Consider the following 13,721-nt stretch of genomic DNA (forward strand, 5'->3'; position numbering starts at 1 on the left):
TCTGTCTTATTTATTGGTGAATCGAGTTTACTGAAGCCCTGCGAGGTTTCCCAAGTTTATGTGTAATGCACCTATCCAGGTTTTTTCTTTCAATTATGAGAATTGTAGTCCTGTAAATGTTGCATAAATTTGGCATAAAAGTCTACAAGGTGTGCTTTAACCCCCACAGGTGAACATGGTTCAATGCACCAGCGATGACTGTGAAATTCAAGTTATTGTAGTCCTGCAAGACACTTTTCAAGGTGTAATTGACATAGAAGTATTGCTTTTGGGTTCCTAACAATCCCTTAAAGGGATCAGGGGCACCGTGGAAACAGCAACAATTTCGTTATTCACAGTATCATCCACGTTGTACTAAGAAGAATGAACACTTGTAAGTTAAAAAGTATTCAGTACTACAGGAACAATCTTTTTCTCAATACATCTAAAACAATTACACAGATTATAAAAACAGCAAAAAGACATTATGAATAACGAGAATAAAGCAAACATTTTTAGCATTGTTATTTAAAAAGTAATCTAGAGCCTAACATCTTAACATTTGCCTTCTATGCACTATCCTATGAGAGCATAGAAAGCAGAGCAACTTGCTGGCAGCAGGTGGGACTATCTCGGGTAGAATCTTGGGTGATAATCTAGGTGAAGGACCTCTCCTGACAAGTAGTCAAGTGGCAGTCAACATATACTAAATTTTAACAGAAACTGGAATTTCTGACATACATTTAAAAATGCCCGACATAGATTATATGCCTTAAGGTATGCATCCTAGATGTTTCCAAATGAACATATAAGACAAAAGGAAGTCAATTAAGGCTATTAATTTATAATTTAATTATTATAAATTATAATTTATAATGAATTATTTTGGTTTTATGTCTGTATGTGATCTTATTTAACTTTGAAATGGTGAGGAGTATACATTTGACCAGTAGGAATGTTGTATGAGAAGTTGTATCTATGTCAATAATCAAAAAACTTGACACTATCACAGGTCCTGGAAAGATAATGTCTGGCAACATCTGCAATTTAAGGCAGACAATGATTCTGGATAAATCTGGGAATATGACGACTTCCATTGCTTAAATTAAGGAAAATGCCATTCCCTGTGAACTAAGATTGAGTTGGGACCTACATGAAATGGAGTCAGACTTTAGGTACTGAACATCAAGCAGGCTCACTTTTACACACTTAAAGTGTTTGCACATTTGACTTATTATAGCTCATTTTCAGGCACACTTGATATATGCACAAAAGAGAACACGTTGATCCTCTAGTGAAGCACCTTCTGTGCTTGCTAGTAATGATTTGGCTGATCCATTATGCCCTTTTTAAATTTGGCTTACTTATTATTTTGTTAAACAATTTATGTGCTCTGAATTTACAGTTGATTTAATCATTGTTATTATTTTTGCTGATCACATTATAGATCCCAACCTAGTGGTTAATTTGTTAATAAAAACATGCCGGTGCCCAAGCTCTCCTCGGAAACAGGCTGTTGCTTCATTTAAATATGCCAGCACAGAATACAGAGGCAGGTAATCCTAAAGCCACCTGGGGCTTCTTTAATCCATTTACAGCCACTCTCTACCACTTCAGCTCACTCTTGCAGCTTTCTACCTTTGTGAATTTTGTCCGACTTTCTCTTCCTTCATCTATCCCATATATGTTTTTTCCTCGCAGTAAATGCCCGATGCAGAAAATAAGTGCCGGCCCTCAAATATAACTGCCGGTGCCAAGCACCAACTCAAATGAACCACTGTCCATACCTCGTTCCGTTGAGGACTGTTACCAAAGGTTCTAGGTTAAGAATCAACATTAATTTACTGCTGAAAATGAAATCAACTTTCAGCCCTTAGATTCCCCGAAGATTTCCTGTCCGAAATCAAAAGTTATATCTACGAAATTTGACTTTCCAGATTGTTCTCTTGGAAAAGCGAACCTCTCAGTTTCGCCTGCGTTTGCTGAGGTTCATTGAACGAGTCCAAAATTGCTTATTCTCTGAATGTATTTTTTTCTTTAGAGCGCTTCACCTGCACAAATATGGAAATTAACAACTAGACGTCATCTACTCTTGTACACATTCATTGAACAAACCGCACACTTTTTTTTAAATCATATTTACCTCTGCCTATTGCTTTCTTAATTGTTCTTGCATCAGTTTCAAAATGCTTTTCCTAATTACGTGTTAGTACTAACCAAAATTCATTGATCATGCGGTTTAACAGAGAAAAACAAGAGAAATATAAAACTGACATTTAAAGCATAGTCTAGTCGTATGTGAAACGTTCATCTTTCCTCACAATGGAATCGCATCCTGTTGTAGACATCCCAAAATCAGTTGTCGTGAGCTAAAACACGCATCACCATAAAGCCTACCATTTTACTCTCACATGCCTGTACTTAACTCTGGGTATGCCAGTTGCCGAAAATCATGAATGTCTTTCAGAAGTGCTGCTACCCTTCAGATCCTCAATACGATCTGCTGAAAAGCTTAAAGGTGTGGTTTAAACACCTGCGGTTTCCAACATGGCTACCGCGATTTCCTGTCTCAGAAAATGTCCTATCTTGTGAGACTCAGCATTGCAGTGCTGAAAAGCTCAGTACCACAGTCAGTGTCTGAAGACCTTTTTTAAGTTTTTTAGAAAAATACAGGGATTGTAATCATGAAGCCCCTTTACATATAGAAGCAGCACCGCTGCCAAGCTTCCCAGGTCCATGTGTGATGTGCTGTTCCAGTCCAGGTTTTTTCCTTTGAATTCTGGGACTTGTAGTCTTGTTTTATAATGAAAGTTACAAACTTATGCAACAGGCCAAATAAAACATGACCCAATAGAGCTCCAAATGAGCTCCAATTAACAAACTGACCATGAATTTGAGTTCCCCTATAGTCTTTTCTACAATATTCAAAAACACTTTTATGACATTTTTAAATATATAGCACTCTGTCAGCATCTGAACCAGATGTTACATAAAAATAAAAACAGGTTTTTACTGTTGGACATCTATATCGTTAAAATTAAATTATAATATATTTTTTAGTGCAAGCATTTATTATTTTAGTAATATTTCCACCAGAAGTGAAATAACAACTTTAAAATACTTTGCATTAATTTATTTGTTTACACATTGTTCTTTAAGCACGTATCATGCTCAAAAGAAGCTCCACATAATATGACAAGCAAAATATTTACTTTACCCAAGGCAAGTTACAGACTTTGCCCTTGAAACTGGTACATCTTGTTAGCTAAAGAAAAACAGCAGACTTCCAGAAAGGCAGGTGAAAGCTAATAAACAACATTTTTCTATTTTACAGAAAATCAAAAACAGTCAAATGTGACGCAGAAACGAAGGTTTTACATTTATTAGCGCATAAACGTAGTGCCGCAATAATCAAGTGTGACTTTAACCGAACTAATAAAGATTGTACGGGGACAAATGTGCCCTCAGAGTAGTTCGCCAACATTTATAAGCGTGCTTTATATAACGTGATGTATTAGAATTGTACTAATCTGACATAACCGTAAACGTGTGCCATGATTTGCTTGTTTGAAATGTTTTAACTTAGCATAACTTTCGTGGAGGCATCGGCCTAGTTGCCTTGTCTCACGGCTTAGATGCTCGTGTTTTTCTAATGTGCTAATAAAACGTGTATTCTTGCTTGAAGCTGTACTTTTCCAGTGAGATCGGTTCACATGCTTATCTTTAAGGTTTCGTGCCAGCCTGGCATCTTTTTCTTTGCTCCAAGGTCAATCTGCAGGTGCAGACAATGGAAGCTCTGAAAGTGAGTTAATTGGTAAAATATGTTGCAACTTACGTTCCCGACTCCAAGGATAATGTATGCCTAGGTAGAAGCTTGTGAATTGTTGTTTTTGATTGGACAATTTGAAGCCAACCTATGAACCCTCCAATGGAAGACCCTACTGGATTTGAACTGTTGATTATTTAAACCTGGTGCACAAGAAGAAAGCAGCCATTCGCCATTAGCCAGCAGCCATTGGCCATTACCCATTGCACCCATTGAGGCCATTACCCGCCATTGCAGGAAATTGCAGCCATTATGGCCCATCTTGCCGACCTCGTCATTTTGCCATCTTCTACGATGCCAATTGATGTTCGACGCCATTTTGAATGAGACTTTGATGCTTTCTCTAATCGAGAGAAAGAGACTTTAAGTAATTCTCGCCCTAGAGACTTTAACTTCGATTTGCCCCTTTGCATAAAGTAGTAGTTTTGTCCTTTTATCTTGCCGCTGTGAGGCAATTGCCCCGTCCACCCTGCCCCTTTGCCCCCGTCCCATGCTGATCGAAACCGGTACCTGTGAGACGAAGACTTCCTTGAATGCTGATTGAATTTGGTAAATATGAAAGGAAAATGTACAATTGCATTGTGTTTCTTTTTAGGTAACCAACTGCTGATTTTTGATAAGAGCCCTAGTTAGGAGTTTTCCAAATCAATGTTGCTAAATTGTTTTTGCATGAAATCCCACATGCAGATGCTAATTTGAGGTTAGATGAGGATTCATTTGTCGCACGATGCAATTTGAGACCTTGTTATGCTGACTAATGTATGCAATTAGCCCATTACAGATTATAGTTTTAGTGGTTTGCGTTGCTATCATCGAATGCATTGTTATTCAAATGCTGCATAGATTGCATCTTTTTCGCCGTTATGGACAGCTATTAATGTTCATTTACATATATCATTTGGTGTTGAGACACATTTATATTGTGCTAGCTTTGTTAATATAGGGAAATAAATTCATTAACTTTGAATAAATTGGTGTGGTTATTCATGGCCGGAAGGTCATGGTTCGCCAAAATGTTTTCTGGATTAATTGTGAAGTGTTATGTTGATCAGGGCATTGCTTATGTTCGTTATTGATTATTGATTTGATTACATTGATTATTCTCGGGTGAAGAGAGCCCCACTTGGTCAAAAGATTCATCGACCCAAGAGCGTCCAAATACAGGTAATTTATTAAGACGGAACGCTCTATCAGTAGATGGTAGCAGAGGACGGTTTCGCCCTTTGGGACCCCACTCGAGAGGTAACGGTTTCGCCCTTTGGGACCCCACTCGAGAGGTAACGGTTACGCCCTTTGGGACCCCACTCGAGAGGTATATGGTGTTGAATTAGATTTTTCTTGGGTAAAGCAGATTGAGAGAATGATGATGCCCTAAGTCCCCCGCGACTTTCCCGGGATCTCGGAGCTTGCGAATGGAGAGAATGGAGGTGTGAAATCGGCGTTGGCGGTACTAGTGACGGTATGAGTGAAGTCAGGGTTTTGCGCTTGCACAGCTTATTGCCGCAGATTGTTTGAAAAGGTTGCGAGGATTTTAGAGAATAGCGGAGGTGCGACTCCGAGTGTGAGAGTAGGGAAGTCGTCGAACTTCATGTGCATGTGGCGCTTTGTGCAGAAAAAGGTCCACGTGGTTGTTGTTGTTGAGACGGGCCCTGCGAGGTCAAGAGACTCCGGAGTATGTTGAAAAGTGTATGAGACACTTGTTTTATGTTGTGGTCTGGTCGGTTTAATAGGTTGACCTGGCGTGGTCAACGAGTCGGTACGTGTGTTAAGGGAGTGAAAGAAAACTTCGACTTCGGGCTTTGACAAATTCTAAGTGCACTAGAATAGATCACTGACAAGTTGAGAGCAGAATCTGCGGGTCAGATTTTGCTTGCGAAAGTGGGGACCGAGAAAGATGGAATAACTGCAGAGGCTAGTGAAAAATCCCTAAGGTCCTGAAGCGATTGTGTTACCCTTCCTGTAGTAAACCGACAGATCTGTTTTATTATTATTTTGGTTGCTCGCGATACCTGCCAGAAGTTGTTACGAGAGGAGCTGAGTGAAGGAGGACTAGCTGCGAGGCTTTGTCAGCCGCAGAGTGTGTGAGTGTGACGTCACTAGGAGCCGCGCTGGGATAGGTTGGTTGCAGAGAAGGGTCGCGCACGGATTGGACGCAGTCCGTGGGGCTCGATTGGAAGGGGAAAGGCAAGCGAAGAGTATTCCGGGAATTAAAGTCACTTATTGATTACAAATTTTGTGAAATAAAAGACGAGAAAATGAAATTTTTGAAAGCATTAAAGAGTGCGATGAAGAGGGAGTCTTACATTAAAGCGAGCGTAGGAGAAGAGACGCCACCCGAAGGTACCCCAGCTTATATTGTAATGGAGGAAAAGGGGGTAGCTCCGTGCCTTTGGCTAAAGCAATGGCACAAGCTGACAGAGAGACATGGGAGTGTAGCGTTCCCGATCCATGGGACATTCAATATAAGGATCCTAGAGAATTTGAGATTCGCGATGTACGACATGAAGGTACCCCCAAGGCCAGCACAGTTCGAGGCTCTAGCGATTTGGGAACTAATGGCTAGACAGCAACAGCAAAAGAAGTTCGAGACCAGAATAAGAAAGGTAGAAAAGACACTAGCGGACGCTAGGTGGGATAATGCACAGAAGGTGTGGAGGTCAGATATATTGCAGGGGATAAAATTGTTTCCTGCAATTGCTAAGGAAGAAGAGGCGACAGGCAAGAAAGCTACCTGTAAGACAAACAGGAGGTGTTCCAAAGATAGAGAGGAAGACGAGTCAGAGGATGAGGAGCTCATCATGCAATTGCTGAACGACCGTCCACCACCTTATGTAGAGAGTGAACAAGGTCTAAGTACCAGTTCTGCCCCTCCGGCACCGGTACAGAATAATGAAACTCCGAATTCAGAAACGCCATCGGGATCTAAGGACCCGAGTTTACTGTTCACCCCGCAGATACCGCAGGTTAGGAGAATATATCCAGATGTGCCTATATTGAAAACAGCAGAAAATTATCAGCCGCAGGTCCCAAGGTACTACAGCAGTGACAACAGTACGGGAATGATTCTAGATCCAGCCGTAATGGGAGTACAGAATGGTCGCAACCCAACATTGGCACAAGCTGAATCAACCCAGTTTTTGATGCCTCAAAAGCAGATGCAGGGGGGAACCGCACATGCTCAGATGACGGGGAGTCAGACGGGCATGCCGGCAATGATGACCCATAGTGTGGGAATGAACATGCCTCAGAACCTGGGGAATGGACAGAACCCAGATGCGATATCCCTACCCATTACTGTAGGTCCACCGGTACCTTTGTACATTCAGCCTAACTCAGGTATGAGCGGTCAAGGATCAGTGGTGCAGAATGGGACGGAAAGGAGGTGCATGGAAAACACTCCAGAGACAACTCCGATAGCGGCTCAGCCAACTAGATCTGGGTCCTTGATGGAGTTTAGTCCCATATGTGCTCAGTCAACAATGGTGAGGTCGAGTCCCCCACTGATGATACCGCTATCATCGAACACTGAAAAGTTGCCGCAACCATCAATGGCAGTCGATGTGAATGCTACACTGATGGGGTTGAATGCGCAACAGCTAACACAGTGGTTCAACAGTCTGAATTCCACACAAAGCCCAGCCAGTGAGAAGGGAGAAGACTATCTGAATAGGGTAAGGTTGAACATGGAAGCAGAAGAATTGGTGGAAGGGACTATGGGTTTGAATAGGTTAGAGTCCTACTCGGAAGAAGAGCTGAGGTATCTATGTCCCAGGATTACGAGAGAAGTGAACAAGGTACATAGAAGGTTGCAAGAAATAGCTGACAAAAACGGGGTTGAGATAGACAAGACAAAACACTTGAGCAGGAGCTATAGATTGGATTTCGGGACCACAGACTTTGAACACATGAGGTCAGCAGGCATGAAAACACACCTTAGAGAATTGCTGCAGAGCGCACAAGTGTGGAGGTGCTTAGACAAATGGGAAAGCAGATGGGCAAAGAAAAAGGAAAAGAGGAAAGACAGTGTCCCAGAGCACAACGAGAAAAGATCACAGAGTAGTGATGCAATAACCATGTTACCAATGAGGGAGACTGCAGGGGGAAAATTAATACATGTACCGTGGCACAGAAGCGATATTCAGTCTTTTACGGATGATTTTCCCAAACTGAGAGAGAAACCGATTGAATGGTATCATCAGACTGATAGGTTTGTGAAGCTTGCAAAATGTCTTTGGGAAGACCGGAACACCCTCTTTGAGATTGTGGTTCCGGCAGATTTGTGGGAAGACTGCAAAAGGGCTGTAGGTTGGCCGACAAGTGAACCAGAGAGAGACAGGGATACGGGTGCGCCATCACCTATGGTAATGAGCTTGTACTATAAGGTGATTGAGCATTTGAAGACGAAGGTTGCCGCGAAAAATGTGGATTGGCAGAAGATTGATCGAACTGCCCAAGAGGCTAAAGAGTCGATTCATGGTTACTATGAGAGGTTGTTGAAGGCGTTCAAGAATTACAGTGGCACGGAAACAATAAAGGCGAAGGACATGCTTCATTTTGTGTTTAGATTCGTGGAAGGGCTGAGACCAGAGATAAGTCAGATGATAAAGACGCATTTGATTTGTTGGCAGTCGAAACCTATTGATGAGGTGTTGAATTATGCGAAATACTGTAGCGACGAAATTGAAGTGAAACAGAAAAGGTTGAAAGAGAAAGTGATGGTGATGCAACTTAAAGCAGCTCAGACAGGTTTGCAAGGGTTGCAAGGGTTCCAACAGCAGATGCCGCAGCCGCAGCCGCAGGGAAACATGGTGTTTCAGCCACAGGCGAGAGGCAGAGGCAGAGGAGAGCTTTGGGAGTAATGGTCCGGATTTGAACACTGTTGCGATTCCGAATGGTGTGCAGGCAATGAAAAGGGTGATGCCGTGTCACGTGTGCGGAATCGTCGGGCATTGGAAACGCGAGTGCCCGATGGTGGTGCAGGAAGGTGCAGGTGTTGGTCAGCAAAACAATGATGTCAATGCATTCCAGACAATGAGGGGACCGAAAATGAGAGGTCCAAACCCAAATTTTCAGACCATAAATCAGCTGCAGGGATTACAGCCCATGCAGCCGCAGCAGATGCAGATGCCCCGTATGCAGATGACGCAAATGCAGCCAATGCAACAGCAGTTTCCCATGGTACCTAATCAGCAAATGCAAATACCCTTGGCACCAGTGAGTCAGCAGCAAGTGATGGTTCCTCCACAGGTCTCGGGTCAGGTGATGAGTACAAATGGCACAGTACAACAGTTCCCACTACACAGTGAGAATGGAATAAACAATGTATGGGAGAGTGAAAGTTCAGATGAGGAGGGAAATTGTGTGCTTGCAGCATCCTTGGAAGTTGATCAAAAGGGTCCGTATGTGGAGGGAAGAGTTATGGGTCATCGTGTTTCATTCTTGGTTGACACAGGAGCCACACGTTCAACTGTTAGGAGCATTGAAGTACCAAATTTGCCACTCTCAGGGAGAACAGTTCAAGTAGTGGGAGTAGCGAACAGGCACCTGACGAACCCAATCACAGATCCAGTACAAGTCAGAATTGGTAACTATCAAGGGTTACATAATTTTGTGGTATGTGACTCAAGCCCGATAGCACTGTTAGGGAGAGACCTATTGTGCAAATTGGGATGTTCGATTATGTGTTCGAACGATGGAATTAGAATTCAGACGAGCAGTGATGGGGAAGAAGAGGACAGTGTAGAAGGGGATGAGATGGAAACTGTCGATGAAGAATATCCTCTGATTAACCTTTTTCCGATGATAACTGAAGCAGATATTCCAGCTGAATTACGGGAAACAGTCGGAAAGGAAGTGTGGGATATGACAGGAAAAGAGGTGGGATTGGTGAAAGGAGTGGAACCAGTGAAAGTGACCGTAAAACCCAATGTAACCTTTCCCAAGACCCCACAATACCACATGGCACAAGACACCCTCATGAAAGTCGCCCAACTCATTGACGAGTTTGTAAAACAGGGAGTATTGAAAGAAGTGTTAAGCAGTCCATGTAATTCACCAATCATGGGACTAATAAAGCCGAGTGGAAAGGTCCGAATCGTGCAGGATTTGAGGAAAATAAATGACATCATAATTAAATGCTGCCCTGTAGTACCGAATCCAGCTGTGATAATGTTTCAAGTCCCTTGTGATGCCGAGTGGTTCTCAGTCATCGACTTGTCACAAGCATTCTTTTCGGTGCCTCTTCATGAGGACAGCCAATTTCTCTTTTGTTTCAAATTCTTAGACAGAGTTTACAGTTGGTGTCGAATTCCTCAAGGGTTTTCTGAGTCACCGTCAATTTTCAATCAGATTCTAAAGAAAGACTTGGAAGCGTTAGAATTGCCATTTGAGTCAACCCTAGTACAGTACATTGATGACTTACTGATTGCATCTAAGACAGAAAGTGGCTGCACAGCCGACACCATTGCTCTGCTGAACCATTTGGGAAGGAATGGACACAAGGTGTCTCCTTCAAAGTTGCAGTTCTGTCAGAAGAAAGTGAAATACTTGGGTCATCAAATAGAGAAAGGGTCACGGAGAATAATGAAGGAAAGAATAACAAGTGTACTTCAAATGAGTCCACCAAAGACGAGGAGGGAGGTGAGGAAGATTTTGGGGATGGTGAGCTACTGTCGCCAGTGGATTCCCAACTTCTCAACTCTAGCAAAGCCTTTACTGAAACTGACCCAGAAGGATGCCTTGGATGAAATTGAGCTGAAAGGAGATGAGATGGATGCTTTTATTGAATTGAAAGAATGCATGTGCAGGGCTCCAGCTTTAGGTATGCCTGATTACACAAAGCCTTTCACATTGTTTTGTCATGAACGTGATGCATGTTCTTTGTCTGTCTTGACCCAAGCCCATGGTGGCATAAACAGACCAGTAGCGTATTTTTCAGCTACTTTGGATCCGGTCGCAGCAGCACTGCCAGGGTGTTTGCGCGCCGTAGCAGCAGTTGGTATCAGCCTCACTCAGAGTGAAGGAATAGTGATGGGACACCCATTAACAGTCATGGTCCCTCACTCAGTTGAGATACTTTTGACCCGCTCCCGAACGCAACACATGACTGGAGCAAGACTCACAAGGTATGAAACAATAATTCTGGGCTCACCGAATGTGCAGCTGAAAAGGTGCACTACTTTGAATCCAGCAACCTTGCTTCCCGGTGAAAATGCTGAAATTGAGAACGCTGAAGACGTCGAGCACGACTGCCTTCAGGTGACTGAATTTTGCACAAAACCCCGACCTGACATTAAGGATACTAAGCTTGATGAAAATGACCAAATTGTTTTTGTTGATTGGTCATGTTTAAGAGATGCATTGGGAATATTGAAAGCAGGATATGCTGTATGTACTGTAACAGGTGTCTTGGAAGCGTCCTGGCTTCAAGGAGTCTATTCCGCACAAGTAGCAGAGCTTGTAGCCCTTACAAGAGCATGCCAACTGTCTACATTGATGAAGGTTACCATTTACACTGACAGTCAGTACGGGTTTGGAATTGTGCACGACTTTGGGCAACTATGGTCACAGAGAGGTTTCCTGACCTCTTCAGGGTCCCCAGTGAAAAACGGGGAGAGAATAAGGGAATTGTTACACGCCATTCAGATGCCAGCCGAAATTGCAGTGGTAAAGTGTAGTGCTCATACAAAAGGACAGGACTATGTTTCCCTGGGACATGCATATGCGGATCAGGTCACAAGATTTTGTGCCTTGAACTGTATTTTGCTCAGGGATGAATGGAATTTGATAAATGAGCCAGAGCTCGAACCAGCTGAAGCATTTGCCTTGAAGGTCGTGGATACAATGGATGAACTAAAAGCATTACAGAATAGCGTCAGGGAGGATGAAAGAGCTTCCTGGATTAAGTCACAATGTACACGAAGACCAGATGAGTTATGGGTTTCAAATGAAGGAAAATTTGTTTTACCAAATAGTCTCTTATCGCAGCTAGCGCGGTTCTATCATGGGCAGGCTCACCTAGGGAGAGATGCCATGATAAGATTGTTCAAAACTGATTGGTTTAACCCCAGATTCCGTCAAGTTGCAGAAGCAGTTTGCCATCGTTGTGTCATTTGTCAACAGATGAATCCAGGAAAGGGAACGGTTGTGAACGTGAGCCACATTGGCAGGGCGGGTGGCCCGTTCAGCAGAATGCAGATGGACTTTATTGAGATGCCTGTGCATGGAGGTCTGAAGTATGTGTTGGTGATTGTGTGCATTTTTAGTCACTGGATTGAAGCATACCCCACACGTAGAAATGACAGCCTTACAGTTGCAAAACTATTGTTGAGGGAGTTGATACCACGTTTCGGATTCCCGATCTCTTTAGAATCAGATAGAGGAAGTCACTTCAATAACGAGGTGATAAAGTTACTTTGCGCAGCGCTGAACATTGAGCAAAAACTGCATTGTAGCTATCGCCCTGAAGCCTCAGGACTGGTGGAACAAATGAATGGTACACTGAAATCAAGAATAGCGAAAATATGTGCATCGACAAATTTGAAATGGCCTGACGCATTGCCTTTGGTGTTAATGTCAATGAGAAACACCCCTGACAGAAAGACTGGATTGTCCCCGCACGAAATTCTCATGGGCAGGGCCATGAGACTTCCTGCAGTTCCCGCAAACGCGCTTTTGAATATTACAGATGATATGGTGTTAGACTACTGCAAAGGTCTGGCTGACGTGGTTCGCTCTTTCTCTCACCAGGTGGAAGCAACCACCTTGTCACCGATCCAAGGTCCAGGACACACACTGAAAGCAGGTGACTGGGTCGTGATAAAGAAGCACGTGAGGAAGTCGTGTCTGGAACCCCGTTGGAAAGGCCCTTTCCAAGTGATCCTGACGACCACTACCGCTGTGAAGTGTGCGGGAGTTCCCAACTGGATCCACGCCAGTCATACTAAGAAAGTGTTGTGTCCCACAGATGAGGAAGTTGAAGCGCTGAAACTGCCAGTACCTGATAACAAAGTGCCGAGCGCTGAGACAGAGCAAAACAGAACTAGAAGCGAACAGGCAGAAATAGAGGAGAGAGAAATATTCTCTGAGGACGAAACAACCGACTCACTTGGGGAAGACCAAGGAGGAGTCTCAGACAGCGACGAAGCAGCTGAAAGTGACAAAGAGCCTGAAGAAAGTAACGGTGACAAAGGGCTCGAAAGAGGTGAAGAAGCAGGAGAGCCTGATCAGAGGAGGGCTTTCCCAGAAGCAGACGGTACAGAAAAAGAAAAGGAAAACCTGATTGACTCCCCAGAAGGAGGGGACAAGGCAGAACAGAACGAAACTGTTCAAACTTCTTCAGAAGAGATCGCAGGTCCATCAAGTGGACACAGTGCAAAGAAAAGACCAAGTATATCACCAGTAAAAGCAAGGACTAGAGAAACATTGAACGACGGTGAAGGGCCAAGAGTGAAAGAGAAAAGAAAGGAAGTGTCTGTCGTGATACCAACATCAAGTGAAGAAAAAGACTTGGCCAAAGAGGAAAGTACCAGTGAGGCAGAATCAAAGAGAGATGCAAAATTGAAAAGGAAAAGGATACCAAACAGGAGATATTCCGGTCCAGAATGGGCATATGTAGTCAATGACGATTGGACCGACGAATTTGTATCTCTTAGCCTCGAGAACGAAGAAGAAGAGATACCAATAGAAAAGAAAAGTTTTATGGACACTATTGACTGAAAGACTGATAAATGACATTGCTTGCTATAATTTAACGTGATACAACCAGCTGAGACATTGCTAAACCGGATGAGACATTTGCTAACTTGATAAGACTTTGATAACCTGATTGACTCTTAAACCCGATTTGAGACAACGTTGCTAACTGATAAAAGACTGAGTTATTGCCGAATTGAGACAAATGCTGCTAACCGATAAG

The sequence above is a fragment of the Pleurodeles waltl genome, chromosome 4_1 (assembly GCF_031143425.1).
Source record: "Pleurodeles waltl isolate 20211129_DDA chromosome 4_1, aPleWal1.hap1.20221129, whole genome shotgun sequence".
NCBI lineage: Eukaryota > Metazoa > Chordata > Amphibia > Caudata > Salamandridae > Pleurodeles > Pleurodeles waltl.